The sequence below is a fragment of the Humulus lupulus genome, chromosome 5 (assembly GCF_963169125.1).
Source record: "Humulus lupulus chromosome 5, drHumLupu1.1, whole genome shotgun sequence".
In the NCBI taxonomy this organism is placed as follows: Eukaryota; Viridiplantae; Streptophyta; class Magnoliopsida; order Rosales; family Cannabaceae; genus Humulus; species Humulus lupulus.
Genome location: NC_084797.1, coordinates 31,377,469 through 31,384,297, shown reverse-complemented (window position 1 = coordinate 31,384,297; position 6,829 = coordinate 31,377,469). Strand labels below are relative to the sequence as shown.

General features: G+C 31.9%; 1 long non-coding RNA gene across 2 annotated transcripts; it reads right to left on the bottom strand.

The window, feature by feature from the left end:
* Positions 1-1,578: 1,578 nt before the first annotated feature.
* Positions 1,579-3,185, bottom strand: LOC133834721 (uncharacterized). 2 transcript variants are annotated; one of them, XR_009893423.1, is made up of 3 exons: positions 3,010-3,185; positions 2,651-2,721; positions 1,579-1,916 (listed from the first exon to the last, which is right to left on the bottom strand). It is a non-coding gene; the product is annotated as an uncharacterized LOC133834721 (long non-coding RNA). The 2 variants fall into 2 exon arrangements; XR_009893422.1 differs by having other exon boundaries at positions 1,628-1,916; positions 2,651-3,185.
* Positions 3,186-6,829: the final 3,644 nt, after the last annotated feature.

The window sequence follows — 6,829 nt, the reverse complement described above, 5'->3', positions numbered from 1 at the left end:
GGGTGATAATGAGTTCGCTGGAAAAAATAATATAGAACTTTTAACACGTTAGTAAGCTCAAGATAAGCAAGAAAATTCAGACCCTATAATGTTGATTTATTTTTGTTGTATTATGATTTATATTTGTGATAGTATAGGATAAAAGAGAAAAAAAAAATTGATATGAGAGTTTATTATTCAATCATCATTTGTTATTTCTAAAATATAGCTGGTTGACGTGGCATTTTATTATGACAAATTTTCTTGCTTTGTTTTGTTGATTAGGTAATCCTGTTCCTATGGCTGGTGAAAAAAAGGCCATCATAGAGTTACTATCAGCACTACTATAAAATTGGATTTTTTCCGCAGTTTTTTTTCTTTAATACAATGCGATTTTTTAGAACAGATACTGCAATGTAATCGAACCCAAAGAAAAATTCACGAAAAAAACGTAGAGAAAAGTTGATAAAAAAATCGCAGAGAAAGAAATTCTTTCAATGCGGTTGTTTTAAAAAGACCGTAGTTAAACCTTATTTTTATAAAACTATTTTTGTTTTCTTTTCATATATATAATTAATTTTGATTTTAGATTAAATGTATTTTTTAATACCCATAGAATTATATTAATAATACTATATTCAATACCAAATTATTATATTTCAATTTTTTAATATACAATACCATATTTTATATAACTAAATTTTATATAATAATATAACATATTATTATATAACAAAATTTTATAAATTATTATCTAAATAAACATAATGTATAAATTAAAATTAAAAAAATCATTCATATACCATTACTAATTAAAAGATGCCATATATATACATCATGTTAGGAAAATATATATATTTTGCCTCAATAGAAATAGTAAAATGACTTATAACTCTAAGAAAAATATACAAATAAACAAGATTGATTAAATAATGTTATAACTCTATGACTGAAAAATACAAATAGAATAAGAAGAAGTAGAAGAAGAGAATAGAAAATTACAACTCTAAACAAAAGATACAAATAAAGAAATAGTGTTTGTAATAAAAGAAATGAAATGATTACAACTCTAAGCAAGAAATACAAGTAAATATAGAAGAAGACACTACTACAAAAATGGGATTTCTCGACAGTTTTTAACTGTCGCTACTGAGCAACAACGACAGTTGACTAACTGTCGTATTTGCCTATGCCGGCGTAGGGTAGCTACGCCGACAGTTATTAAGTGTCGCCGTTGCTGGCTACGCCAACAGTTATTAGGTGTCGCCGTTGCTGTCAACGCCGACAGTTATTAGGTGTCGCCGTTGCTGGCAACGCCGACAGTTATTAGGTGTCGTCGTTACTGGCAACGCCAACAGTTATTAAGTGTCGTTTTTGCTAGCAACGCCGACAGTTATTAGGTGTCGCCGTTGCTAGCAACCAACAATTATTAGGTGTCATGATTGGCAACAATTACAATAAAAGAATGCACATCAAAAGTTAAATTAAATCAACATTTATAACATTAACTTTGTATTTGATTAATTCAACACTTTTTAATAAAAGAAATACATATTTCCAAACAAAATTGTCATAAAATGAATATTTGGCGAAGCATGCTCATAAAATGGATATTTTATCCACTATTACATATATTATCAACCGCCTCTAAAATGAAAAACGGGACATTTACCCATTCCAAAACAACATTAAGTTACAAAATGCCATATATCAAACTGGATTTCAGAAATAAACTCACATATACAATATTTACAACAAAATCAGATATACCATTTATCACACTAATATTATACTTTATACATAATTTCAATTATAAGATGTAACAAAAACAACAAAAATGATGCAACTCGCCACCACCACAAACAACCCCACCCTTCATGAGCCACCTCTCCAATGAGAACCAGTATCACCCTTCATTTTGGTAAAATGCTGTCAAACTGTAACATTGGCCAAAAGGGATCATATCAAATAATTCCATAAATAAACGGATCCAAGAGTTTAACAATTTTGGAGCCCTTGAAATCTGTAAACAAATTAAAAAGTAAAATAATGCATGCCTGGAAAAGCAAATGTATAAAGCATATCAAGGCTTTTACTTAAAATAAACTTCATTAACAGAGTGCAACTGCCCTTGCCATAAAACTCAATTTTTGAGATCAATTCTTAATAGTCGATTTATACATACTCTTGGCAAAGATGAAACAAAATGAATTAGATAAAGGACTAAAGCTAAGGGAAAAAAATAAGAGTGCGACTAGTACAAAAGTATATGTGACAAAAAGAAAAAGAACAAACATAAAACATAAGGAAGACATTAACATCATGAATTTAAAGCTATAAGATTGAAATACATGTATTCTAACAAATTGAAACCAATATGACTAAAAATAGATATAAATATAATGATCAAGCAGTAAACACAACTAATATAAATAATTGAAACAGAGTATATAGTTTAGCTTAGATAAAGGGTAGTGATTATTTGTAAAATTAATATGAATATCTACCACAAAAATTAATAGCTTTAAAATATCAGATTTATATGGTTCAAGCCCTAAACATCTAAACATCAATTTTCCTCTTCGTTTTATATAAAGAAGGAAAAAGTATAAAAATAGAAAATAAAAGAAAAAAGAACACTCAATTGACATAGAGAAAGAGAAGATATTACCGAGCTCAAACCACGATGTTGCAAAGCCTCACGTCCACCACACGTGGTCGACCCCGAAGCCCCACCACCATCTACAGCAGAAAATAGAAATAAAAGAGAAGGAGAAGGAGGAAAAACTTACTGGATATATATATATATACATATCAGCAAGCATGAGCATACATATACATATCTTCAAATTAAAAATCAAACCACAAACAATAAATTGTCTAAGCATTTGGCCAACTAGAACTAAATAAGTTAATCGCAAATTTAAATGTTGTATCTATCTTTCCTTAAACTACATAGAAAAAGAATAAAAATACTATTAAATGCAAAAATATAAACCAAGACAAGAGTTACCATTGAAGAAAACATACCGGTGAGAGAGAGAGAGGGAGACCATGTGAGAGAGCCCCGCCTGGCTTCCTTGTCGTGTGAGAGAGAGACGCGAGAGGGAGGCTGAGAGAGACGATGTGAGGGAGAGGCTGAGAGTGAGAGAAGGTGCGGCTAATAGAGAGTGATAGAAAGAGATGTAGGGTTAGGGTAAAATGATGACTTTGGGCTGATAATATTGGCCCATATTTACTTTAAATATTAAAAAAGGAAATTACTTCAAATGTAATATTATAAATTTACAAAATACAAAATAATAAAAAAAAATTACAACTAATAAATTTGTAGAAATTTTAAAATTATTTTACAATATTTAACCTATCAATAAAATAACTCATTTCAATTAATACTAATTTTATAAATATGGTAAACAAATTAAATTTAATAAGTATTATTCTTTATATCATAATAAATTTAAATTTTAAAATAAAAATTATTATAAGAAAATATAAATACAAAATTTAATTAATAATATTAAAAATTTAGAAACAAAAGAAAATATAGTTTTAAATTTTTTTAATTAATACATCATTTTTATAAATATATTTATTACACAATTTAGTTTATTTTTAAAATTAAATTATTTTTCCAATTAATAAAATAACTCTTTTTTAACTAATACAAATTTTATAAATGTGTTAAAGAATAGTATATTTAATTTTATAAATATGTTAAAGAATAATAAATTAAAATTTTGATATATAAATTATTATAAATACAAAAGTTAATAACATGAAAAATTTAGAAACAAAAAAATATATAGTTTTAAAAGTTTTTAATAAATACATAATTTTTATAAATATATATTTACATAATTTAGTTTTTTTTTTAATTATACTATTCATTGATTTTTTTACAATATTTTTCCAATTAATAAAATAACTCTTTTTTAACTAATACAAATTTTATAAATATATTAAAAAATAATATAGTTAATAATATAAATATGTTAAAGAATAATAAATTTAAATTTTGATATAAAAATTATTATAAATACAAAAGTTAATAATATGAAAATTTAAGAAACAAAAAAATATATAGTTTTAAAAGTTTTTAATAAATACATAATTTTATAAATATATATTTACATAATTTAGTTTATTTTCAAAATTATATTATTCATTAATTATAATTTTAGATTTTTTATTTGAATTTTTGCGACATTTTATGAGTGTCGGTATTGGACTTTTATTAACTGTCGGCGTTGGGGTCAATAGCGACACCTTTTAACTGTCGACATTGGTCTCAAATTAACTGTCGGCGTTGGGGTCAATAGCGACACATTTTAATTATCGGCATTGATCTCGAATTAACTGTCAGTGTTGGGGTCAATAGCGACACATTTTAACTGTCGGCATTGGTCTTGAATTAACTGTCGGCGTTGGGGTCAATAGCGACAATCAAAAGCAACGGTGACAGTTATTAGCTGTCGACGTTAGTCTCTATGCCTACAGTTTTTTAACTGTCGGCATAGAGTCCCGCTAAACAATTACGACAGTCAACAGAGTTGACTGTCGTGGTTGGGTGTCGGGAAAGCTCAGTTTTGTAGTAGTGAGAAGAATAAGAAGATGAAAAACAATAGAATAAAATGAAAGAACAATAACAAAAAATAAAGAACTGTCACTTACACAACCAAAGTGAAGAGTGTTGGGAATCACCAACTTGAACAAGATTTGAAACCTTTGTCCAAAAGCTTATTTCCCCCTAACTCAAGCACTAAGGGATCTCTCTCTATTTTGGAAATAACTTTATGGAATTATCAAGCCTCTAGGCATTTTCTAGCCAAGTGATCTAATAGATAGAAAGTTGTGTTTTTTACAAGTGAACAATAGGCTCTTATTTATAGAGTTTAGATATACCATTTAAATTTCAAATTCCACTAACCCCCATGGTTGTTACCAATGTTTAATTGGATGTTTATGGAAATTAAAATGGAGATTTGGGAGTTACTTAGAAGGTTAAAACTGTTCAAATTGGAAAAAACTGAAAAACCATTTTGACTGTCAGCCACACTGGCTACGCCCAGGAGTATCAGTGGCCGCGACCCCTGGTCTCTGTCCCCAGGCCGCGGCCACCAATACCTCTGGCCACAGCCACGGCCACTGGCCATTTTCAGCACGTGATTTTGTGTTGTTTTTCCAAACGGTCCCAAACCTCTCTCAAATGATTTGTAACCCCTAAACACATTTATTGGGGTTAAAATCATATCTCTAACAACCATTACACTTATGACTTTAAGAAATTCAACTAAAAATTGTGTAACAAATCTACACAATAATTGGCAATATTTGGAAGTTACAAATTTGTAACTGAATTTGTAATACCAAATATGTTACATATTTGGATATTCACATATATCTAAATATTGTAACTCTATCTTTTATATGTTACAACTACAACAAAAGACAGTATTACCGGGGGAGGCTTCCGGCGGTAATAATAGACTGTTATACCCAGATTTCGAGCCATGGTAAATGTGACCTCAAAAGTTGGATTCGCAACAAATGGTCTCGTAAGGATTGGAGTATGCTCCAGGATTGTATATCGAGCCTGCAAAGTACGATATATGACCTCGAATATGGTGAGCTCGAAACGATCTCGATCTCGAAAGGTAGCTCCGAGAACACACTCATCTTCGGGGACGACTTCGGATCGGGGGTCTCGAGCTCGATGTACGTACGATCTCGAAAGACACGTGATCTCGGGAGATGTCATTAGCTCGCACAATGATGTGAGACCTGGGATGCTAAAGCCTTAGAGAAACGCGATAACCACCTTGAATATCTACAAGTATTATAAATATGAGATGTAATCCTCATTTATTAATGTAAATCCCCAAGAATCGTGGGATATTATTTGGTCAGTTATGCGTTTCCTGGTCTTCAGGGACGTTTCCTTTTATATCTGATTATAGGCATTTAAAGCCATTTATTTTATTCACAAAAGAGTAACTACCCAAAATATGTGGGATAGTATTCTGCATCCTTCTCTATAAATAGAGAAGCCATGCACCATTGTAATGGACCGAAATTCTGATCCTTGAGAGAAAACTCTGAAGAATTCATGCTTAAGAATTTTCAGAGATAATCTTGAGATTAATAACAGAGACTCGTGGACGAGGCAGATTTAACTGCTGAACCACGTAAAAATAGCGTGTTTGATTTGTTTTATTTCGTTTAGCCATTGTCATTCATTGTTTACGTGCTCTTCTTTCACTGTTTGACGAAAAACGGCGTCAACAGTTTGGTGCTTTCATTGAGAGCCTTAAGCATTCATCCCTGAAAGATTCATGGCTACAAACAATCAGAACACCCTTGATGAAAGCTACCCAAGGCGTCCTGGAAAACAACCAATGGAGAACCCGGATGCTGAGGAGAGAAGTGGGTCCTCCGATTCCCGGGGACCACCACCTCCACTGAGGGATGAGGATATGTACTACAATCCTGAGCGTTACGTTCCTATTGTAGAACTGGAAAACCGGCAATTGAAACAGCTATTGGCAAAAGCCAACAAACGGAATGAGGAGTTGACTAGGATAGCCGCAGAGGCGCAGGTGGCTCAGCCCCCGCCTCCACGCGAAAACCAAGTCCCTCCTCCAAGGGACGTGCATGTTCCTCCATGGAGGCCCCGTGGACGTCCACGAAAAGATGCTGCCACAAGGAGGCCGACTCAACCTCCGGCACCAGCAGAGCCATCTGCTCCTCCTAGGCCCCAGAGGAGTACCCGAGCTCGGGTCTCGCCTAATCCACCTGTGGAAGTGCCTGCAGGAACTGAGAATAACCGAGCTCCTACCGAGGCTCGGAC